The sequence below is a fragment of the Chiloscyllium plagiosum genome, unplaced genomic scaffold (assembly GCF_037043375.1).
Source record: "Chiloscyllium plagiosum isolate Xiang-an unplaced genomic scaffold, Cpla_swu_hap1 HiC_scaffold_4, whole genome shotgun sequence".
Lineage (NCBI taxonomy): Eukaryota > Metazoa > Chordata > Chondrichthyes > Orectolobiformes > Hemiscylliidae > Chiloscyllium > Chiloscyllium plagiosum.
Window position 1 is genome coordinate 7,512,493 of NW_028270142.1, and position 25,914 is coordinate 7,538,406.

General features: G+C 42.6%; 1 protein-coding gene across 11 annotated transcripts in view; it reads left to right on the plus strand.

Annotated features, from left to right (window-relative positions):
- sgk3 (serum/glucocorticoid regulated kinase family member 3) overlaps positions 1-25,914 on the plus strand; it is a 134,326-nt gene that overhangs the window by 51,781 nt on the left and 56,631 nt on the right. For 8 of the 11 annotated variants that reach the window (XM_087985946.1, XM_087985948.1, XM_087985944.1 and 5 more), the window contains one exon: positions 3,607-3,669. The exons of the other annotated variants lie outside the window; for them this stretch is intronic. The gene's annotated coding sequence lies outside the window, so the exon portion shown is untranslated. The remainder of the gene's footprint in view (positions 1-3,606; positions 3,670-25,914) is intronic. 11 annotated transcript variants of the gene reach the window in all.

Consider the following 25,914-nt stretch of genomic DNA (forward strand, 5'->3'; position numbering starts at 1 on the left):
TGCTGGGCAAGGACATGCAGGTCTCATTTCACCTCCTCCTTTCCCAATCTGTTCCCATTCCGATAACCTTCCTTTCTGTTTTTTGCTACCAGAGTGGATAACCTCCCATTTATCCACATTAAAATTTATCTACGTTTCATTTTCCACTCATTCACCTTGTCCAAAGCACTGTTTCTGCAGCCTCTTCAGGTTTATCTTCTCACCCAGCTTTGTGTCATCTGCAAACAGTGAGATATTGTATTTTGTTCCCTTTATCTAAATCATTAATATATTTTGAGAAAAGCTGGGAGTGATACACTTATTTCTGCAGTAGCCCACTAGTCTCTGGCAGACTGGTGTAGCAGGCAGTCAGTCTCTATCAATGTTAGTACACCACCTCCAATCCCATGTGCTTTAATTTTGCATGCTAATCTCTTAAGTGTGATTTTTATCGAAAGTCTTTTGAAAGTCCAGGTAAACCACGGACACTGGATTCCCAACTCTCCTAGTTAATCCTCGACATATTCCAGAGGATTTGTCAAGTGTAATTTCCCTTCTGTAACTCCAAGCTGACTCTGTCTGGCCTTGTCACTTTTCCCAAGTAAAAGCAAAATGCTGCAGATGCTGGAAATCTGAAATCAGAAACAAATAAGAGAATGCTGGAGAAACTGAGCAGGTCTGGCAGTATCTGTGGAGAGAGGAACAGAGTTTTAATGTTTTGAATTCAGTAACACTCTCCAGAATGTTTTGAAGAGTCATGTTAGACTTGCAACAGTAAAACTGTTGTCTTCTCTCCACAGAGGCTACCAGACCCGCTAAGTTTCTCCAACATTCTTTGTATTTGTTACTGTTTGCCAAGTGTTCTGCTATTAAATCTTTCATAATGGGCTTAAAATTTTCCCTATGACCAATGTCTGGCTAACAGGTCTATGATTCTCTGTTTTCTCTCTACCTCCTGTTTTAAGCAGTGGGGTTACGTTAGCTACCCTTCAATCCATAGGAACTATTCCAGAATCGATAGTATCTTAAAAGATGACCATGACTGTTTTGGGTCACTTTCCTAAGTACTCTGGGATGTAGATTTTTGGGCCTGGAGCTTAATGGTTTTTAATTCATCAATTTCACCAAACAGTTTTCCCACTAATATTGATTTCCTTCAGTTTCTCCCTCACACTAGACTGTGTTTCCAAAATTGAAGAAGACATTTAAAAAACAAAAAGAACAAAGAACTGTGGATACTGAAAAGATAAAACAAATAGAAATTGCTGGTGAACCTCAGCAAGTCTGGCAATCCATGCAGAAAAAGCAGAGTCCATGTTACGAGACCTGCGACACTTCTTCAGAATTTTCAGCAGCAAGACATGGATTGGATGGATATAAGTTTTGCACACTTGTTCTGGAAGAATTTACCTGTCATTTCTCCAGTTTTGACCAGGGTTTTGAATTGATGCTACTGATTACGATTTTAGATACCTCTTCAAAATGCATTAATTAAAAAAAAACTCATTCTCAGCAGTTATGTGGAATGCAAAGTCTGGAAGACTAATTGGAATCAGCAGAACTTAATGGATTAGAATTAAACTCTGTTCTTGCCAATAGTATGGTTTTTTTTAATCTCTCTATCACGAGCGTAGTATTTATTGATTCCCATATTAACTGCTGTTATTCATTTTTATGTTGGTATTGCAGTGGAAGACTTAACTGTTGGAATGCAGAAATGTGTGCGATGATCAGTGCTTTAGATTCAGAAGCTCTTTGCAGAGAGAGATTGATTCTGTGGAGCCATCATCAAGTCTCACCCAAAAAAAAGAGATGATGCCATCTTTTTGAATAATAGCTCTTTAGATCTCCATGTCATAGTGAAAATCATGATTCACCTCCACCTCCATTTTCTACTTGCTACCCAGGTATTAAACATGGAACAATACAGCACAGGAACAGGCCCTTCAGCCCACCATATCTGTGCCGACCTTAACGCCATTATAAATTAATCCCATCTGCCTACACATGTTCCATATCTCTCTGTTCCCTGCCTCTTCATGTATCTATCTAAATGCCTCTTAAATGTTGGCTATTGTGTCTCCTTCTACTATCTCTCCTGGCAGAGTGTTCCAGGCACCACCACCATCTGTGTATTTTAAAAAACACTTGTTTCGGACATCTCCTTTAAACATTTCCCCCCCCATCTTAAACCTATGCCCTGTAGTTTTTGACATCTTCAGCCTGGGAGAAAGATGCTGACTATTTACCCTATCCATGCCTCTCATAATTGTATATACAATTATATCAGGTTGCCCCTCAGCTTCCGACACTCGAGTGAAAACAATCCAAGTTTGTCCACCCTCTCCAAATAGCTTTTGTACCCTTTCCAGAATCTCCACATCATTCCTATAATGTGGCTATAGAAGTGCACAAAATAGTCCAAATGTGGCTTAGTGAAAGTTTTATACAGCTGACTCAGCAATTTTTACTCTCTGTATCCTGACCAATGAAGGGAGAAAGTGAGGGCTGCAGATGCTGGAGATCAGAGCTGAAAATGTGTTGCTGGAAAAGCGCAGCAGGTCAGGCAGCATCCAAGGAACAGGAGAGGGCTTATGCCCGAAACGTCGATTCTCCTGTTCCTTGGATGCTGCTTGACCTGCTGCGCTTTTCCAGCAACACATTTTCAGTCCTGACCAATGAAGGCAAGCATGCCATATGCTTTCTTTACCACCACATTCACTTGTGTTGTCACTTTCAGGAAGCTATGGACTTGCACTCCAAGATCCCTCTGGATATCAATGAGGGCCTGCCATTTAGTATATACTTTCCTCTTGCCTTCAATCTCCCAAAATGCATCACTTCACACTTGCTCAGATTAAACTCCATCTGCCATTTCCTTGCCCAACTTTCCAACTGATCTATATCCTGTTGTATCCTTTAACAACCTTCCTCACTATTCACAACTCCATCAATTTTCATGTGATCTGCAAATGTACTAACTGTATATAGGAAGTACCAGCACTGATCCTTGTGGGACACCACTGGTCATGGGCTGAAAAACAACCCTCCGCAACTACACCCCCTGTCCTGTATGACCGAGCCAATTTTGTATCCAACTTGTCAACTCCAGGTGGATCCCATATGATTTAATCTCCTGGACTAATCTACCAGGAGAGACCTTGTCAAATGCTAATGTTGTGACATTTTGTGATACAGCGTAATATAAATTTCAATTTGTTTGATTTCTTCACATGATCGTAACATGAGTTCTTAATACAAACGGTCAATTCCAGGCTTTGTTCCTTCTATGCAGAGAAAGGAAAATGCAGAGACATCTTCCTTCAATTCTCTGGTTTGAACTTGTGCAAATGCTATCATTCAAGAAAGATTGTATTCTGAATACAATCAATCATCAGGAATGAGACTAGGCCCAAGAAAACTGAGAAAAGGGAAGGACAGGAAGTGAAACAGCTTCTGACAGTCCTGCATCAGTTTCCAATTTAAAATGACTAAATGGTTTCTGTTCTTTTTCATAAATGAAGAAATGGCTCAAAATAAGTTGTGGGTAGTGTTGAAAACAATGTGCGTCATCAAAATATGAGGTTCAGAGTCTGCTCTAAAACAAATTTAACTTTTATTTCTAAGATTCTAACAGCCGGGACATTCCGAGCCACACAGATTCAGGAGAATTTCTACAAAGTAAATTCAGTAAGTATTGTAAAAATATTATTGTTCTCATTCTTTCTTGTTATGAAATGTAAGGCACATTATGACTTGGACTGTTCCGTGGGCTGCTTCCCCAAAAGCTGTAAAACTTAAAGATTCATAAAAGTGGAAGTCTCAGTCTCTGAGACTGTTCAGAGTTAAAGTATTTGACAGCATAAACTGAGACAGTTTATAGGTGTTAGGGTCTTAGAATCCATATTACAACAGTTCTACAAAAATGAATTTTGTAACTGTTGAATGATAAGTCCGAGGCATCCCAAAGTGGGAGTCAAAACCCCAGTGGGTCTGCAAGCTGAGATTTTAGGGATCACCAGCTATAGGCTGCAAACGGTGGCGTGGAGCTCCAGTGAAATTACTCCAAGGTGCTTCGGCACTGTGGACACACTCCTGCAGCTCTTCGCACCTCTGCAAAGCTGTCTTGGGTCTTCCCCACTCCCCCTCCCATTCTTATTGGTCTCACTAGGGGGATGTGACAGTTTTGAGAACTTGAAACAGGGTCATAGTGGGAAAACCTTTGGAAAATACTGGCCTAGTCATTTCATAAAGATGTCAAACAGGAACTAAAATGTTAGTATTCACTATATCATAGTGATAGTAGAAGTATTAGAGAAAATTAAACTCAACAAAATGGCAAATGTATTGAATTGAAATGTTCATTTGAAATGAATAGAATTGAGGGATTTTGTTTAGTTTGCAGGATGTGAATATTGGCTCGGCAATGGCTTGAAATTTCAAGATTGTAACGAAACAATATAGTTTCAAGTCAGGATGGTGTGTTACATGGAGGGGACCTTGCTGATAGTGTTACCATGCTTCTACTGCCTTGGTTATTCTGGTGGTAGATTTGGAAGTGGTTTCTCAGTGCATTTTGTAGGTTGTGCATGCCACTTCCACTGTGCATCAGTGATTAATGGCTTGCACACTGGAGGCGATTGGGCTGCTTTGTCCTGGATGGTGTCAAATCTCTTGCGTGTTATTGGAGTTGTATTCATCCAGGCAAGCTGAGTGTGTTCCATCAAATTCCTGACTTGTGCCTTGGTGATGGTGGAGTCAAAAAAGTGAGATAAGCACTTCAGCATTCCGAGTTTGCACCTGGTTCTTGCAGCCATATTATGTTCATGGCTGGTCCAGTTTGTTTTCTAGTTAGTGGTACTCTCCAGTAGTTTGAGATTGGAGGACTCCAAGATGTTAATACCAAGGGATGTTGAGGGGAAGTTTCTCCAGCATATTTTTGTTTTTATTACCAATCTCCAGCATCCTCAGTATTTTACCCTTGTTTTCATAACTATTCAGCATTTTGTCTTCTATTTCTTTTGAGGAACCTTCAGGACAATATTGAATTTTTGTTTTTGTTGAAAACAAATGTATTTCTGTTAATAGGCGGTATTGTAGTCTGGTTAAATGGTCACCTGGATCAGTCTTGAGGATTCTTCACCTGTAAATAAAGGGTGACTTGGTGATGAGATACTGGTGTCTATGGAGTTATTTTGGGATGTTTCTCCTTGTGCAAGAGTCTAGGACCAGTGGACATAGTCTCAGAATAAAGGAGAAAGCACTGGAATGGTCCAGGTGGAGTAAACAAAAGCGTGGGTAAGGGTTTCAGTAGCAAATGTGTTGTGGGAGAATACAGCCTGCTCCGAAGTGGAAGAAAGGGACTTGCTGATGGGAAGGATCCAGATCCAGAAATTTCCCTCCAGGTCATATAATACACAAAGGTTGCCAACAATTATGATCAGCATGAAACAGCAGCTGGAGTGGGGAATGGAACTGGTGACTCAGGAATGGAATTTGTGTCTGGTGTTTAAAAATCCAAAGGCAAAGGATAACTTGAAAAGCGTGGTGGTGAGATAAACCAGCCTGTTTGCAGTGTACATGTGGATATCATATCTTTTGATTTTGAGGCAGCATGTTGTTGAGAAATAAAGGGGCAAAAGATAAATCTCTGGGGTCCCCATCATCCTTTGCAGAGAATTCTCTGGCTGTTAAGCATGGAACTAGGTGGAAGCTGAGTGCTAGACAATGGATGGAGTTGGGATTAGAGTGGTGCTGGAAAGCCATAGGTCAGGCAGCATCCAAGGAGCAGGAAAATTGATGTTTTGGGCAAAAGCCCTTCATCAGGAATGAGGCAGGGAGCCCCCAGGGTGGAGAGAGTTGGTGGTGTTAGCACAGCTGAATGCAGCAGAGAGATTGTGAGGATGTCTGGGGTGATATAGCAACAGATTGTATGTCTTTATTTGTCATCCTTAATGCAGAAAAATATCTCCAAGGCTCTTCATTGAATCTCAGATGGAGGCCTTTTTATCTTATTTTTGTCTACACTGGTTTTTCAGACTGGAGGCCTGTAACCAGTGGTGTCCCACAAGGATCGGTTCTGGGTCCTCTACTTTTTGTCATTTACATAAATGATTTGGATGTGAGCATAAGAGGTACAGTTAGTAAGTTTGCAGATGACACCAAAATTGGAGATGTAGTGGACAGCGAAGAGGGTTACCTCCGATTACAACAGGATCTAGACCAGATGGGCCAATGTGCTGAGAAGTGGCAGATGGAGTTTAATTCAGATTAATGCGAGGTGCTGCATTTTGGGAAAGCAAATCTTAGCAGGACTTATACACTTAATGGAAAGATCCTAGGGAGTGTTGCTGAACAAAGAGACCTTGGAGTGCAGGTTCATAGCTCCTTGAAAGTGGAGTCGCAGGTAGATAGGATAGTGAAGAAGGTGTTTAGTATGCTTTCCTTTATCGGTCAGAGTATTGAGTACAGGAGTTGGGAGGTCATGTTGTGGCTGTACAGGACATTGGTTAGGCCACTGTTGGAATATTGTGTGCAATTCTGGTCTCCTTCCTATCGGAAAGATGTTGTGAAACTTGAAAGGGTTCAAAAAAGATTTTCAAGGATATTGCCAGGGTTGGAGGATTTTAGCTATAGGGAGAGGCTGAACAGGCTGGGGCTGTTTTCCCTGGAGTGTCAGAGGCTAAGGGGTGACCTTATAGAGGTTTACAAAATTATGAGGGGCATGGATCGGATAAATAGACAAAGTCTTTTCCCTGGGATCGGGAATCCAGAACTAAAGGGCATAGGTTTAGGGTGAGAGGGGAAAGATATAGAAGAGACCCAAGGGGCAACGTTTTCATGCAGAGGGTGGTACGTGTATGGAATGCCAGAGGAAGTGGTGCAGGCTGGTACAATTGCAACATTTAAGAAGCATTTGGATGGGTATATGAATAGGAAGGGAAAGTGAGGTCTGCAGATGCTGGAGATCAGAGCTGAAAATGTGTGTTGCTGGAAAAGCACAGCAGGTCAGGCAGCATCCAGGGAACAGGAGAATCGACGTTTCGGGCATAAGCCCTTCTTCAGGAATGAGGAAAGTTTGTCCAGCAGGCTAAGATAAAAGGTAGGGAGGAGAGACTTGGGGGAGGGGCGTCGGAAATGTGATAGGTGGAATGAGGTCAAGGTGAGGGTGATAGGTCAGACTGGGGTGGGGGCGGAGAGGTCGCGAAGAAGATTGCAGGTTAGGAAGGCGGTGCTGAATTCGATGGATTAGACTGCGACAAGGTGGGGGGAGGGGAAATGAGGAAACTGGTGAAATCCGAGTTCATCCCTTGTGGTTGGAGGGTTCCTAGGCGGAAGATGAGGCGCTCTTCCTCCAACCGTCGTTTTGTTGTGGTCTGGCGATGGAGGAGTCCAAAGACCTGCATATCCTTGGTGGAGTGGGAGGGGGAATTGAAATGTTGAGCCACAGGGTGGTTGGGTTGGTTGGTCCGGGTGTCCCAGAGGTGTTCTCTGAAACGCTCCGCAAGTAGCCGGCCTGTCTCCCCAATATAGAGCAGGCCACATCGGGTGCAGAGGATGCAATAGATGGTGTGTGTGGAGGTACAGGTGAATCTGTGGCGGATATGGAAGTTTCCTTTGGGGCCTTGGAGGGAGGTGAGGAGTGAGGTGTGGGCGCAAGTCTTGCACCTCCTGCGGTTGCAGGGGAAGGTGCCGGGAGTGGAGGTTGGGTTGGTGGGGGGTGTGGACCTGACGAGGGAGTCACGGAGGGAGTGGTCTTTACGGAATGCTGATAGGGGAGGGGAGGGAAATATATCCTTGGTGGTGGAAATGACGGCGGATGATGCGCTGAACATGGAGATTGATGGGGTGGTAGGTGAGGACCAGTGGGGTTCTGTCCTGGTGGCGGTTGGAGGGGCGGGGCTCAAGGGCGGAGGAGCGGGAAGTGGAAGAGATGCAGTGGAGGGCATCGTCGACCACGTTGGGGGGGAAAATTGCGGTCCTTGAAGAAGGAGGCCATCTGGGTTTTGCGTTTTTGGAACTGGTCCTCCTGGGAGCAGATGCGGCGGAGTCGAAGGAATTGGGAGAATGGGATGGCGTTTTTACAGGGGGCAGGATGGGAGGAGGTGTAGTCCAGGTAGCTGTGGGAGTCGGTCGGTTTGTAGTAGATGTCCGTGTTGATTCGGTCGCCTGAGATAGAAATAGAAAGGTCGAGGAAGGGGAGGGAGGAATCTGAGACTGTCCAGGTGAATTTGAGGTCGGGGTGGAAGGTGTTGGTGAAGTGGATGAACTGTTCAACCTCCTCGTGGGAGCACGATGCGGCGCCGATACAGTCATCGATGTAGCGGAGGAAAAGGTGGGGGGTGGGTCAGTGTATTTGCGGAAGATGGATTGTTCCACATCGTAGGATATGTGGAACAGGCCGGCTACTTGCGGAGCATTTCAGAGAACACCTCTGGGACACCCGGACCAACAAACCCAACCACACTGTGGCTCAACATTTCAATTCCCCCTCCCACTCCACCAAGGATATGCAGGTCTTTGGACTCCTCCATCGCCAGACCACAACAAAACGACGGTTGGAGGAAGAGAGCCTCATCTTCCGCCTAGGAACCCTCCAACCACAAGGGATGAACTCGGATTTCAAAAGTTTCCTCATTTCCCCTCCCTCCACCTTGTCTCAGTCTAATCCATCGAATTTAGCACCGCCTTCCTAACCTGCAATCTTCTTCCCTACCTCTCCACCCCCACCCCAGTCTGACCTATCACCCTCACCTTGACCTCTTTCCACCTATCACATTTCCGACGCCCCTCCCCCAAGTCCCTCCTCCCTACCTTTTATCTTAGCTTGCTGGACACACTTTCCTCATTCCTGAAGAAGGGCTTATGCCCGAAACGTTGATTCTCCTGTTCCCTGGATGCTGCCTGACCTGCTGCGCTTTTCCAGCAACACATTTTCAGTATATGAATAGGAAGGTTTGGAGAGATATGGGCCGCGTGCTGGCAGGTTGGACTAGATTGGGTTGGGATATCTGGTCGGCATGGACGGGTTGGACTGAAGGATCTATTTCCATGCTGTACATCTCTATGACTCTATAACTGACACTTGTCTGCACTGAACTTCATCTGCTACAAAACTGCCCATTCGATTAACTTGTCTATGTCCTTTTGGAATTTGACACTATAGTTTCATAGTATAATATGCCCCAAGTTTTTTATATCATCTGAAAAAATTGAAATTATGCTGAGTCCCTCAAGGTGTAGATTATTTAATACATATAAGAAAAAGCAAGGATTCCAGTGCTAATCCCTGGGATCTCCACTATAAACTTTCCCCCAGCCTGACTATTATTGGGGTTGCCTAACACTTGGCCAACTTAATATTGTGTTGTTACTGTGCTTTTTTTATTCCATGAGCGCTCAAGTTCCACCTTCACAGGTCTTTTGTACAGCCCTGTGTCAATTCCTTCTGCAAGTCCACATACTGTACTTAAAAAAAATGTCCTAATCAACCCTCATTTTTTTTACAAAAAGAACTCCAGCAAATTAGTTGAACAAGATGTTCCTGTAAGAATAACAGGCTGGCTCTCCCTATTAACCCATCAATGTGCTCATTGACTTTTGCCTGAACAATTGTTTCTAGATGGCTCTCGACAACTCAAGTTAAACTGACTGGCTTAACCTTGCTTTGTTTTTTTGAAAGAGTGTAACATTTGCAATTCTCCAGTCAGAGGACAACCTTGTGTTGAAGGAAGACTGGAAAGTTATTCAGTGCTACAACAATTTCCACACTCTTCTTTGAGAATCCTTGAATGCATCTCATCTGGTTCCTTGTCAACTTTAAGTACAGGCACCCTATTCTATACCTTTTCTCGTGATTGAATTTCCCTCTCTTTCATATGGACCGGGCAGCATCTTTCTCTTTGATAAACTCTGATGCAAAGTATTTGTTTAATAAATTGGCCTAGCTTTCTGTCCATATGTAAATCCCGTTTTTGGTTCTATTCAGCACCAGTCCTCCCTTAACCACCATTTTACTATCTGTATGTCTGTAGAAGATTTCAGAATTCCCTTTTACAAAATCTACCAGAATCTTTCCATAATCTGCTTTTGCACCTCTTTATTTGCTCTTTCACCTATTTCCCCCCCCCCCCCCCTTTTGAATCTTCAGTATTCATCATTGTTCTCAATTCAGTTTTCTGACAGTCATTAGAAGCTTTTCATCTCTTGTCATTTCTATTACTGTTCACATCCAAGGGGCTCCAGATTTGTTTGCCCTATCTTTCCCTTAGAGGGACAATACCTTGATTAGTATGGAATCGTTTTGAAGATGGCTCATGTTCAGCCACCATTTTTCCTGCCAACCTTTGACTCCACTTTATTCACCCAGCTCTATTCTTAACCCATTGATTTTTTTTTTTTTTCTTATTTCTCTTCTCTTATTCTGGATTGTTCATTAACCTTAATCGTTGTCACCCTAGATCCTAGGTATAATCCCGACTATCACGAAATGTCCTGTCACAGATACTTGATCTACTTGGCCCAACTCACTCCACAGAACTGGGTCCTGCAGTACATTTTTTTTTATTGGACTGTAAACTGAAAAATTCTTCTAAATAGACTCCAGAAACTCTTGCTTTTCTCTCTCTGCCCTTTAAACTACTACTATCCTAGTCTATGTTAAGAAAAAACACAACACCAGGTTATAATCCAACGGGTTTATTTGGAAACACTAGCTTTCAGAGTGCTGTTCCTTCACAGGTACCTGATGAAGGAGCAGCGCTTCAAAAGCTAGTGCTTCCAAATAAACCTGTTGGACTATAACCTGGCATTGAGTTTTTTAACTTTGTCCACTCAAGTCCAACACCGGCTCCTCCACATCATGGCTACTATCCTAGTCTATATTCAGTTACAGTTCCCATTATAACTGTCATTTGTTTTGCATCTCTTTCTTTGATTTTCTTGCTAACTTCCTCTATCCTTTCTGTTAGCTGATGCCCTGTTGCCCACAAGGTAACTTTTTTTTTAAATGCCTTGAGCCAAATTGATTCCGTCCTTGATCCTTTCTCATCTGTTCCTGAAAAACTTTTATCCAGGAAGAAGAGCAGAGCTTTAGTCATTGGGGACTCCATAGTTAGGGGGACAGATAGGAGGTTCTGTGGGAGCGAGAGAGACTCACAATTGGTGTTGCCTCCCAGGTGCCAGGGTTAGTGATGTCTCTGGTTGTTTTTTTTTTTGGGATCCTTGAGGGGGAGGGGAGACAGCCCCAAATCATGGTTCACATAGGCACCAACGACAGATCCCCACCTTTCTTCGTACCTCAGGCAGACATTCAGGGAGCTCGGGTGGAGCTTAGTGCTAGAACAAAGAGTTGTTATCTCTGGTCTGTTGCCTGTGCCACGTGCTAGTGAAACGAGGAACAGGGAGAGAGCAGAGCTAAGCACGTGGCTGCAGGGATGGTGCAAGAGGGAGGGTTTTGGATTCTTGGATAATTGGAGCTCTTTCTGGGTAAGATGGGACCTCTACAAACAGGGTGGTCTTCACCTGAACCAGAGGCGTACCAATATCCTGGGGGGGGGGGGGGGATTTGCTAATACTCTTTGAGGTGGTTTAAACTAATGCAGCAAGGGAATGGGAACCTGAATTGTAGTTCCAGGATACAGGAGGTTGAGGGTAGTGAGGTCAGGGATAGATTTACAAGGTTGCGAGAGGGTACTGGCAATCAGGTTGTTGGTTTGAAGTGTGTGTACTTCAATGCCAAGAGCATCTGGAATAAGTTGGGTGAACTTGCAGCATGGGTTTGTACCTGGGATTTCAATGTTGTGGTCACTTCAGAGACATGGCTAGAGCAGGGACAGGAATGGTTGTTGCAGATTCTGGGATTTAGATGTTTCAGTAAAAACAGAGAAGATGGTAAAGTCGGGGGGTCAAGGATGATATTACAGCAGTTGAGATAATGTTTGAGGATTCGTCCACTGAGGTCGTTTGGGCTAAGGTTAGAAACCGGAAAGGAGAGGTCACCTTGTTGGGAGTTTTCTATCGGCCTCTGAGTAGTTCCAGAGATGTAGAGGAAAGGATAGCAAAGCTGATTCTCGATAGGAGCGAGTGTGACAGGGTAGTTGTTATGGGGGACTTCAACTTCCCCAATATTGACTGGAATACGATAGTTCGTAGTTTAGCTGGGTCAGTTTTTGTTCAATGTGTGCAGGAGGGTTTTCTGACAGTGTGTAGACAGGCCAACAAGGGGAGATGCCATATTAAATTTGGTACTGGGTAATGAACCTGACCAGGTGTTAGATTTGGAGGTAGGTGAGCACTTTGGCAACAGTGACCACAATTTGCTTATGTTTACAAAAGCAATGGGCAGGGATAGGTATATACATCCGGGAAAGAGGTATAATTAGGGGAAAGGCAATTATGATACGATTAGATAAGATTTAGGATGCATAGGATGGGGAAGGAAACTGCAGGGGATGGACACACTTGAAATGTGGAGCTTATTCAAGGAACAGCTACTGTGGGTTTTATCAGGCAGGGAGGTAGTTGCTGAGAGAGGAAGCCATGGTTTACTAAAGTTGAATCTCTTGTCAAGAGGAAGAAGGAGGCTTATGTGAGGATGAGGCGTGAAGGCTCAGTTAGGGGGCTTGATAGTTATAAGTTGACTAGAAAAGATCTAAAGACAGGGCTAAGAAGAGCCAGGAGGGGACATGAGAAGTTGTTTGCAGATAGGATCAAGGAAAACCCTAAGGCTTTTGATAGGTATATCAGGAATAAAAGAATGACCAGAGTAAGATTAGGGCTGATCATAGATAGTAGTGGGAAGTTGTGTGTGGAATCTGAGGACATGGGGAAGCGCTTAATGAAAAAGGGCAAATATTAGTGAGAATATGGAGGTACAGGCTATTAGGTTAGATGGGATTACGGTTGACAAAGAGGTGGGTTTTGCAATTTTGGAAGATCTGAAAATAGATAAGATGCCTGGGCCGAATGGGTTTTATCCTCATTCTCAGGGAAGCCGGGGAGGAGATTGCAGAGCCTTTGACTTTGATCTTTGTCATCATTGTTGACAAGTAACAGAAGACTGGAGGATAGCAAATGTTGTTTCCTTGTTTAATAAGGGGAGTCTGGACAACCCTCCTAATTATAGGCCAGTGAGCTTTACTTCAATTGTGGGTAAGGTGTTGGAAAAGGTTATAAGAGATAAGATTTATCATCTGGCAAGGAATAATTTGATTAGGGATAGTCAACATGGTTTGTGAAGGGTAGATCGTGCCTAACTAACCTTATTGAGTTCGTTGAAAATGTGACACAACAGGTAGGTGAAGGTAAAGCGGTTGACACGTATATGAACTTGAGTAAGGCATTTGATAAGGTTCCACACGGTAGACTATTGCACAAAATGCAGAGTTTCTGAATTGAAGGTGATTTAGTGGGTTGGCTCAGAAATTGGCTAGCTGAAAGAAGACAGAGGGTGATGGTTGATGGGAAATGTTCATCCTGGAGCTCAGTTACCAGTAGTGGGCCGCAAGGATCTGTTTTGGGGCCACTGCTGTTTGTCATTTTTATAAATGATCTGGATGTGGGCGTAGAAGGATGGGTTAGTAAATTTGCGGATGATACAAAGGTCGGCAAAGTTGTAGATCATGCCGAAGGATGTTGTAGGTTACAGAGGGACATAAGATGCAGAGCTGGGCTGAGAAGTGGCAAATGGAGTTTAATGCGGAAAAGTGTGAGGTAGTTCACTTCGGAAGAAGTAACAGGAATGCAGAGTACTGGGCTAATGGTAAAATTCTTGGCAGTGTGGATTAACAGAGATCTCAGTGTCCAGGTGCATAATCCCTGAAAGTTGCCACCCAGGTTGATAGGATTGGTAAGAAGGCATATGGTATGTTGGTGTTCATTGGTAGGGGAATTGAGTTTCAGAGCCACGAGGTCATGCTGCAGCTGTAAAAGACACTGGTAAGGCTGCACCTGGAGTATTGCGTACAGTCTGGTCACCGCATTATAGGAAGGATGTGGAAGCTTTGGAAAGAGTTCAGAGGAGATTTACTAGGATGTTGTCTGGTATGGAAGGAAGGTCTTTATGAAGAAAGGCTGAGGGAACGGAGGCTGTTTTCATTGGAGAGAAGAAGGTTGTGAGAGGTGACTTAATCGGGATGTATAAGCTAATCAGCAGACTAGATAGAGTGGACAGTGAGAGCCTTTTTCCTCGGATGGTGAAAGCTAACACAGGGAGACATAGCTTTAAATTGAGCGGTAATAGATTTTGAACAGATATCGGGGGTAGTTTCTTTACTCTGAGTAGTAGGAATGACCTACCTGCAACAGTAGTAGACTCGCTGTCATTAAGGGCATTTAAATGGGCATTGGTTGTACATATGGATAATAATGGAACGCTGTAGGTTAGATGGGCAGCAGATTAGTTTCAGAGGTCGGTGCAACATCAAGGGCCGAAGAACCTGTACTGCGCTGTAACGTTCTCTGTTCTAAGATTTAATTCCATTCTGCCTTTCCTTGATCAGGTCCCCTGTTATAGATTCATTATCATGTTTCCACTTCACAGTGAGTCTGTAATTCATCTGCCCTCTTTACCGCACTTGTATATTCCCATACATGCACAGTAATTCTAATTTAGACTTCATTCCTTTTCCCCCTTGCTGTGACCGCACCTTTTAATTTGCTATTCCCTATTCAAATGCTAGCTATCTTTTCATGTATTCTGTGCACCTCCATATTTCCCTCTGATATTATCTCTTGGTTCTCACCCCTGCCGCGTCAGTTTAAACCCTTCCTTGTAGCACACTCAACATCCCATGAGGAACTCCAGTCCGAGTTTTGTTCCCGTGTAAACTCAGACCTGAACAGGTTCCATCTTCTCCAGAACCAGACTAAGGTCCAAAGTCTTCCCTTCTACGCTAGCTTTCCAGCCGCACATTTGTCTGTCTAAGCTTCCTATTTCTCTACCCATTTGTGCATGGTACTGTATGTAATCCAGAGATGACTATTTCAGATGTTCTGCTTAGTAGTTTTTTCTTACATAGAACATTACAGCACGGTACTGGCCTTGATGTTGTGCCGACCTGTAAAACCAATCTTACCTAATTCTTCAAATTCTGACTACAGAACACCATCCCTTTTTATCCATATGTCATTGGTTCCAATATAGACTGTAACTGCTGGCTGTTATCCTCCCCTATCAAGATTGAGCCATTCCGTAACATCCTTGACCTGACACCAAGGAGGAAACGAACCATTCTGAATTCATGTCCCTGACTGTAGGAACATCTAACGGTTCCCACAGTATTGAATTGTTTATCATTATGGCTGTTCTGTTCAGTTTTGTAAACCCTCCTTCCCACTCTTGCCCCATAGGAAAACCATCACTTTCATCTGCACGCCAGGTCACCTATGGTACTTTTTTTGTTTGTTTAACTTGAATAGCAGATGGTCACCTACTTCCTCTCTTCTTTCAGGTTCTAAAACTGTAGAGTAACTGCATCTATGAAGATACTATCCAATGGCTCTCAGCCTCACTGCTACACCACAGTGGTGACAGGTGCTGATTTTGTTCTGAAACCCAGAGCTCAAACTGCTCCGACTGATGATGCTTCCTGTGTAAATGGTTAACCAGGTCATGAGCAATGTCTTGGAGTTCCTGTATAGTACAGGCTGTGCATTCTTCGGGTCAAGTTAAACTGTTAAAATAAGACTATACCAACACTAACAAGCCTTCCCAAGTATTAATAAAATCTAGAATTAATGAATATTTAATTTATTATTAACCTATGGGGCGGCACGGTGGCACAGTGGTTAGCACTGCTTCCTCACAGCGCCAGAGACCCAGGTTCAATTCCCGCCTCAGGCAACTGTCTGTGTGGAGTTTGCACATTCTCCCCGTGTCTGAGTGGGTTTCCTCCCACAGTCCAAAAATGTGCAGGTTAGGTGAATCGGCCATACTAAATTGCACGTAGTGTTAGATGTAGGGGAATGGGACTGGGTGGGTTGCTCTTCGGAGGGTCGGTGTGGATTTGTTGGGCCGAAGGGCCAGTTTCCACACTGGAAGTAATCTAATCTATAGAAAATAGGCTCCGGAGTTTGACCCTTCGAGCCTGTTCCACCGTTCTATAGGATGGTGGCTCATGTTCCACTCAGTCTCTTGTTCAATTTCTCCCGAATAGTCTCGTTAACCTTCATTGTACTCCCTCTATAGCCAGAACAGTCTCCTCCGATAAGGAGACCAAACTCTACATAATTCGACAGGTGTGGTCTCGCCAAGACCCAGCACATCCCTGCTCCTTTACTTTACTTTAATCTTCTCACTATGAAGGCCAGTGTACCATTTGCCACTTCAATACCTGCTACATCTGCATGTGATCGGTGTACAAGGACACCCAGGTCTTGTTATATCTCTCCCCATTTCCCAATCTAAAGCCATTCAGATAATTTTGCTTTTATGTGCTACAGAAGTGAAGAACCTCCCATTTCTCCACATTGTGTACTTCACCTGCCATGCATTTGCTCATTTAGTCAACTTCTCCAAATCACACTTGCATCTCTGCATCCCCCTTATTGTTCACCTTTACACTCAGCTCTGTGTCACCTACACACTTGGAGATATTACATTTACTCCTCTCATTGAAGTCACTAATATATATGGTGAATAGCTCCAGTCCAAACACTGATCCCTGCAGTACCCCACTGCCTGTCACTTAGAAAACCATCTGTTTATTCCTACTGTTTGTTTCCTGTCCACAAACCAGTTCTCTGTCAGTACACTATGCCCGATCCTGTGTGCTTTAAATGTACTTGCTATTTGTTTATGTGGGGTCTTATTAAATGCCTTCTGAAAGCTAAGTGTATTATATCCACTAGCCGTCTCCTATCAACTCTACTAGTTACATCCTCCACAACAAATTCCAGTAGATTTGTCAAGCATGATTCCCTTTTGTAAAACCCATACTGCCTCGATCTGATCTTGTCCCTGTTTTCAAAGTCCTCTGCTATTAAACCTTTATGGTTGTCTCTAGCATTTTCCCCACTATGGATGTCAGACTAACTGGCCTATAATTCCCTGTTTTCCTTCTACCTCCTTTTTTTTCAAATAGTGTGTTTACATTAGCTACCCTCCAATTCATAGGAAAATGGAATAGTTTAAAATAAGGAATCTAAAATTTGCAATAATCCTTAGTTAAGCACCTATTCACTCAGTGCACCGAAATCCCATGTGAACCAAATTTATACTATACACTCTATTTCATACTCGAGCATCGTCTCCTAAGGTATGTGTGCTTTACTGATCACATACGACTTTCCTTTGGCAGTGTTCAAAAGGAAAACAAATGCATGAAAATGGGAAGCAATGAAACTTCTACCTGTTCAACATGTCAGCAAAATTTAGGATTTCCCATTTAAATGTAAGAGGTTTTTAAACAGTGCAAATAGAAATAAGAAGACTAGGAGGATCAAAATGGTGGTTTAAGGCACGAAACAGGATGGTGGGCTTCTGATTCTTGTGGCATTGGGACCAATTCTGGGTAGAAGGCTCCTAATTTATAATTAAAATAAAAAACGGCAGGTTGCAATCTTAGAGGACGAGGGCCAGTGATCTCGTGGGAACGCTAGTGTGACGAGGGGGATTTCTTACAACTAAATTGACAGGGTAATGGGAACTACGTACAAAAGTAGAAAACTGGTAGAAGGTGCAAAAGTGAGTTAAATAATATTAGAAAAGGGAATAACCCTATGTTAGATGGAATGGACCAAGGGTGACCAGGAGGATTGTAAGGACAACATTATAACATTGTGAGATGTTAAGGGGTTAATTTGTTGTGCTGACCTTCAAGAAAATTGGATGTCCCTGGAGTTGGGTGGTATGTTTCTCTGTCTTGCAGGTAGAATGTAAAAAAAATTACATTGCCATCTCCTACTATTCAGAGTAAACTTACATTATCATTTCCTATTCAGAACGTTGCAGTCAAAATTCTGACCACACCCTGTAGTTTTTTAAAAAAAGATTTACACCAAATCTTGCCATTAAGGAATAATCTACATCACATTATTTCTGGAAATAATCAAATCACTACATTGTGTCTTGAGTGGCATGTGACCATGGGAAGAGGCTGGGGTCTGTCTCGTGGGTGTTACTGACTGTGATGTAAAAGTTTGTATTAAAGGGACGACTGTTCCTTCAGAGAGTTTCTCTTGACACTCTTTGCAAGCATTGTGAAGAGTGTTAAGTGATCCTCCAAAGCCTGTACATACTTAATAAATTTTGGCTGTTCACAGAAGTTGGCACATTGCAGTTGCATCATGTGTATAAGAATCTCAAGAAAAAGATCCTAACGATTGTATGTAATAAATGCATCCATTGTTGCAAATTGGTATCGTGAGCTACAAGCACATGTAGCTCTGTGGGAATATGTTGCTGTAACAATAACAGAAATGTAACTTTAATTGGTGAAGCATGGGGGTTAAATATTTCAGGATATAAAGTGCTCAGAAAAAATAGGGCTTGATAAAATCAGTGACATGGTAGTACTGACTCGGGAAGACACTGATGTTGGAAAGTGCCAAACACTTGAGTAAAAGTGATCATTCTGTCATAAGGTTGAGACAAGTAATACTAAGGAGCAAGAGCCAATCTGAAGTATAACGTTTATATTGGTTATAGAGTTTTTGTGGAAAAAAAAAGGTTTACGAACAAAAAACTGTGAGTAGTAGTAAATGGTTATTTTGCAGATGGGATAGTAGACAGTGATTCTCCAAGAGTCCATGCTAAGATGACTTTAATTGAATTTATTGTCACATGTACCGAGGCACAGTGAAAAGCTTTGTCTTGCACGCAATACAGATAGATCACAGAGTTTAATAGCATAGATAGTAAATAATGGGTAAACAGCAGCAAAAACAAAAACACAGGTACAGATGAATGCTAAGAGTTTGAGAGTCCATTCAGTATTCTAACAACAGTAGGGTAGAAACTGTTTCGAAACTGGCTGGTGCATGTGTTCAGGCTTCTGTACCTTCTCCCCGATGGTAGAGGTTGTAGGAAAAACATTGCTAGGGCGGGATGGATCTTTGAGAATGCTGGCGACCTTTCCTTGACAGTGGGCCCGGTAGATAGATTCTATAGATGGGAGGTTGGCCTTTGTAATTGTCCGGGCCAAGTTCACCACGCTCTGTAACTGTCTCCAATCTTGAATGGTACAATTGCCATACCAGGTAGTGATACATCCAGACAGAATGCTCTCGATGGCGCACCTATAAGAGTTGGCAAGGGTATTCACCATCGTGCCAAATTTCCTCAGCTGCCTGAGGAAAAAGAGACGTTGGGCCTTTGTGACCAGTGCGTCCACGTGAAGAGTCCAGGAAAGCTTGTTGTGGATGACCACTCCCAGGAGCTTGACACTCTCCACTCGTTCCACCTCTGTGCTGTTAATGTGTAGGGGGGGGCATGAGTAACATCCCACTGAAAGTCAATAATGAGTTCCTTGGTTTTGCCAGCATTGAGAGCGAGGTTGTTCTCAGTGCACTATTTTTCCAGGTCTTCCACCTCCCGTCTGTAGTCTGTTTCGTCGCCATCTGAGATTCGACCAATTGTGGTGATGTCATCAGCAAACTTGTAAATGGCATCTTTGTGAGGATGACTCATTGTTTGTTTCAATTAAATGATGCCGATATTGGAATATCTTGACAAGAAGTTGGTAGTGAAGTGGAAATGTCACTGGACTAACAATCCATGACATGCTGTAAAATTATCCTGCTCTTTGAGCTTTTATTTTCAATACTAATGCAGAGGCTTCATGCCTGAGAAATGCCATTTCATATATAATTGTTAGCTCTAAGAAACATCTGTTGAATCCTTCAATACCACAGTATCCTCATCCAGTTTCTAATATTGAGGGATAATGTAAGCATCAGGTAAAACTCTGGCAGATACACACTGAATATCAGTTTAAAACTAAATTTATCATCTCCAGATCCTGAATCTGTGGTTTTTAATCTGCTTTGTCTTGTAGAGTCAGAGATGTCCAGCACGGAAACAGACCCATTGATCCAACTCATCCGTACTGACCAGATATCCCAACCCAATCTAGTCCCAACTGCCAGCACCTGGCCCATATTCCTCCAAACCCTTCCTATTCATATACCCATCCAAATGCTTCTTAAATGTTGCAATTGTACTAGCCTCCACCACTTCCTCTAGCAACTCATTCCATACATGCATCACCCTCTGTGTGAAAAAGTTGCCCCTTAGGTCTGTTCTATATCTTTCCCTTCTCACCCTAAACCTGTGCCCTCTAGTTCTGGACTCCCCCACCCCAGGGAAGAGACTTTTTCTAATACCCTATCCATGCCCCTCATGATTTTATAAACCTCCTATAAAGTCACCCCTCAGCTTCCGAAGCTCCAGGGAAATCAGCCTATTCAATCTCTCCTTATAGCTCAAATCCTTCAACCCTGGCAATTTCCTTGTAAATCTTTTCTGAACCCTTTCAAGTTTCACAATATCCTTCCAATAGGATGGAGACCATAACTGCGTGCAATATTCCAAAAGTGGCCTAACCAATGTCCTGTACAGCCGCAACATGACCTCCCAACTCCTGTACTCAATACTCTGACCAATAAAGGAAAGCCTACCAAACGCCGCCTTCACTATCCTATTTACCTGCAATTCTACTTTCAAGGAGCTATGAACCTGCACTCCAAGGTCTCTTTGTTCAGCAACACTCTCTAGGACCTTACCATTAAGTATATAAGTCCTGCTAAGATTTGCTTTCCCAAAATGCAGCACCTTGCATTTATCTAAATTAAACTCCATCTGCCACTCCTAAGCCCATTGGCCCATCTGATCAAGATCCTGTTGTAATCAGAGGTAACCTTCGTTGCTGTCAACTACGCCTCCAATTTTGGTGTCATCTGCAAACTTACTAACTATACCTCTTAAGCTCACATCCAAATCATTTACATAAATGACAAAAGTAGAGGGCCCAGCACCGATCCTTGTGGCACTCCACTGGTCACAGGCCTCCAGTCTGGACAACAACCCTCCACCACCACCCTATGTCTTCTACCTTTTGAGCCAGTTCTCTATCCATATAGAGGGTTAATATTTGCTATGACAAAAAAATCACGTATTATAATTGTTTACCAGTTTTAGTGACCAATTGCATTGGTCTATTTTTATTTTAATGAGAGCAATGCATTTGTCAATGATGGCAAATTACTACATAAATGCAGTCTGCTGGTATTCTTTCATCATAGATGAAAGTTCTTTTTTAGAAAAATTTCACTTAATAGCATTCAACTCCACAGGAAACCTGTTTAAAATTGAATTATAATGTCATGAGTTTCTGATTTTCCATGTCTTTTATTAGTTGTACAAAATATTATAAAATGGAAGGATATTTTCCAATTGGAGCAGGAACAAGATCATGCTAACATAATGAGCAAAATTCATTTGAGTTTAATTTTATTTTATTCTAATGAAGTCAGGGTCTGTTCTATCTGATAGTAGGTAATAAAGTTCAATTGACTCAGAATGCACTGGAAATATCTGTATGTGGAATGCAGAAGATTTAAAATGTGATAACACCATCAATAGAATTTTATATGTATTTATATTGAACTGATCTTGTGGAGGGCAGAAAAGTGACCTGCGAGAATAAAATATACATTCAAGCAGCAAAAATGAAGAAAGTAAAACAAGAGCAATGTGTTTTTAATCTGTGTATATGCACGTGGTAGACAGCTGGGGAAATGCCAGGTCTTTATCCCTCTCTCTTAATTCCATCTCTCCTTTCCTCTTTGTTTTGGCACTGTCTCTGGACATGATTTTTCTACCAAAAAGCCGATAGCTATTGTAAACATTGATTCCAAAACGATCAATGCTGGAAATCTGAAATAAAAGCATAAAATTCTGGCAACATACAGAACATCAGGCAACATTTGTGGAGATCTTCGACCTTAAATGTTTACTGTTTGTCACCACAGATGCTGCCTGATCTGATATTTTCTGTGTTGTCTGCTTATATCACAATAAATATTGGTCCTTCAGAGAAATACACTTGGGGAACGAGGAAATGGCAATCATGAACAATTATTTTGTGTTTCATTTCAATAGAAGACCAAACAAGACCGAAATAAAGAGCTTGATGAGTGGTGGGGCTGCTACTCATAGCTATCTCTTGCAGGAGATGTTCTGCCATGTTCTGCCACACTCATCTGTCTTGTACCATCATGAATTTACTGCAGCTATCCTGTAAAGACCCTGTGATGTCTCTATTCCAATTGTGCTCAAGTCGTTCTGAATTGTCTTCTCGAAGACAATCTCTATAGTTTGCAGCGCTGATCAAGTGGCTGAAAGGACATTCAGAGAAAGGGACATTCTCTGGATGTCCGTTTTCGGAGTTCTTTTGCTCTTGCAATTTCAATCTCTTTATTTGTTTTATGATATGTACATGCACCTTACCATACCATATAGACTAGTGAGCCTTACTACAGTTGTTGGTAAAATGTTGGAAAAGCTTATAAGAGAGAGGATTTATAATCATCTAGAAAAGAATAATTTGATTAGGGATAGTCAGCATGATTTTGTGAAGGGTAGGTCATGCCTCACAAACCTTTATTGAGTTCTTTGAGAAGGTGACCAAACAGGTGGATGAGAGTAAACCGGTTGATGTGGTGCTTATGGATTTCAGCAATGCATTCGCTAAGGTTGCCCACAGTAGGCTATTGTACAAAATGTGGAAGAATGGGATTGTGGGAGATATAGCAGTTTAGATCAGTAATTGGCTTGCTGAAAGAAGACAGAGGGTGGTGGTTGATGGGAAATGTTCATCCTGGAGTCCAGTTACCAGTGGTGTACCGCAAGGGTCAGTGTTCAGTCCACTGCTGTTCGCCATTTTTATGAACTACCTGGATGAGGGCGTAGAAGGGTGGGTTAGTAAATTTGCAGACGACACTAAGGTCGGTGGAGTTGTGGATACTGACGAAGGATGTTGTAGGTTAGAGAGACATAGATGAGCTAGGCTGAGAGGTGGCAAATGGAGTTTATTGCGGACAAGTGTGAGGTGATTCACCTTGGTCAGAGTCACCAGAATGCAAAGTACTGGGCTAATGGTAAGATTCTTGGTAGTGTTGATGAGCAGAGTGATCTCTGTGTCCAGGTACACAGATCCTTGAAAGTTGCCACCCAGGTTGACAGGGTTGTTAAGAAGGTATACAGCGTTTTAGCTTTTATTAATAGAAGGATCGAGTTCCAGAGCCATGAGGTTATGCTGCAGCTGTACAAAACTCTGGTGCGGCTGAACTTGGAGTATTGTGTACAGTTCTGGTCACCGCATTATAAGAAGGATGTGGAAGCTTTGGAAATGGTGCAGAGGCGATTTACTAGGATGTTGCCTGGTATGGAGGGAAGGTCTTACGAGGAAAGGCTGAGGGCCTTGAGGCTGTTTTCGTTAGAGAGAAGTTTGAGAGGTGACTTAATAGAGACATATAAGATAATCAGAGGGTTAGATAGGGTAGACAGGGAGAACCCTTTTCTAAGTATGGTGACGGTGAGCACAAGGGGACATAGCTGAAAATTGAGGGGTGATAGATATAGGACAGATGTCAGAGGTAGTTTCTTTACTCAGAGTAGTAAGGGTATGGAATGCTTTGCCTGCAACGGTAGTAGATTCACCAACTTTAAATACATTTAAGTTGTCATTGGACAATCATATGGACGCACATGGAATAGTGTAGGGTAGATGGGCTTCAGATTGGTATGACAGGTCGGCGCAACATCGAGGGCTGAAGGGCCTGTACTGCGCTGTAATGTTTTATGTTCTATCCACCGTTTAGGTCAGAGTGGTGCTGGAAAAGCACAGCAGGTCAGGCAGCATCCGAGGAGCAGGAAAAGTGACATTTCAGGCAAAAGACCTTCATCGGGAATAATCTTTTGCCTGAAATGTCGCTTTTCCTGCTCCTCGGATGCTGCCTGACCTGCTGTGCTTTTCCAGCACCACTCTGACCTAAACTATGGTTTCCAGCATCTGCAGTCCTTACTTTTGCCTTGCCATCCACAGGCAAACCTTACTATCAGCATTCTTCCTTCGATCTTTAATTATTGTCCATAAATGTGTGATGGACTTAAGCTAGATAATATCAGAGAAAAAAAAAATCAAAACCCCTAAGCGGCTAAAAGCCAAGAAAATTTCAGGACTCAATACCTCGGGGTTTTAAAAGAGGTAGCTATAGAGGTAGTGGATAAACTGGTCATGACGTTCCAAATTAGAATTTCCAAATTTGGTTATTGGAAAGTAGCAGAGAACAGGGATAACTGACAGTCTATAACTACTGGCGTGCCAGAGGATCTGAGGTATGATCGCTGCTATTTACAATCTATATTCGTGACTTAGGCAAAGAAACCAGGAGTAGTTCAATGTATTCAAGCTTGCTGAAGACCTGAAGCAAGGTTGGGATGTACATTGTGAGGCAGACAGAAAGATATTGCAAAGAAATGTAGACTGATTAAGTCAGTGGTCAACAAATAGTAGATAGAGTCTAATGTGGAGAGGCGAGAGAGTATTCACTTTTTTTCAGAAAAGAAAATGTCAATTTTTAAAATGTCTGAATCATGTATACGTTCATATTCAGAAGTGCTTGTGCCTTCTGGGATAAGGAGCAGGATGTTAGCAAGTAGGTGCAGCAGCCATTATGAATTCATGGGATGTGGGCTTTGTCGACTGAACTAATATTTAATGCCTATTCTCAGGTCGTGCCCTCAAAGGTGGTGGTAAGTTCCATCCTTGAATCACTGCAGCCCATTGTGTTGGTAGGTCCACAATACCATTAGGGAGGGACATCCTGTTTTTTGATTTGGTGACACTGCAGAGAAAATCAGAAGCTAAGAAACCTGCAGCAAGTAAACCACCTCTTAACTCCCCAAAGGCTGTCCATTATCTACAAGGAACACATCAGGAGTGTGGGAGAATGCTCACCACTTACCTGGTGAGTGAAGCTCCAAAACACTCTTAGCTGGATACCGTCTAGACAAAGTAGCCCACTTCATTAACACCACCACATCCACAAACAATGTGGAAATGGGACTTAGACTATGTAAAGATTAAGTAGTGGGCACTCACACAAATATTGTCATGGACAAATGCATTTGTTTGGTACACTGAGGCTAAAGTCTCATACTTTTTCCTGTCTTACCATTTGTTACACAGCCTTTTTAGCTGTTATGTCCTAGAGGTATTGGTGCTACTGATGCTGTTGATGATAGATGTTGAAATCTCCCACCCACAATTCATTGTGTCACCATCGCTAGTGCTTCCAAGTTGTGTTCAATATGGAGTATGTTAGCTGAGGAGCTGGGTTGGGGATGTGGTAGATAGTAATCAGCTGGAAATTTCATGCTCATATTTGATACAATGAGACTTTATTGGGTTCAGAGTCAATGTTGAAGACTCCAGGGCAGCTCCCTCTCGACTGCACATTCCAGTGGAGTTGCTGTGCCAGTGTGACAGGATGTATTCTTGGTGTTTGGGACATAGTCGGAATGATTTAAGGACTAATATTTTTCGCCAGTCCCCAGAGGACTTGGTAGGGTCAATAGTGCTGGGTATATCATTTGTTTCTGGTGCGTCAATTTAATGCCTGGTAGTTTGCCATAAATAAGGTTTAGGGAATAAAGTTGTTCTCCATATTGATGTTTCTGTAGTGGCTTGATAGAACTGAGTAGCTTGTTAGGCCATCAAATATCATTGCTGTGGATCTTCAGTCACATGTCAACCAAATCGGGAACAGACAAAAAATTCCTTTCTCTAAAAGACATTAATGAACTACAGGTAGATGGGTTTTTACAACAATCAATATTGAAATCATGGTCACTCTTAAATCTGAACTTTAATAGTAGTTTTATTAATTTAATTTAAATTCTACCAGCTACCACAATGGGATTTGGATCTT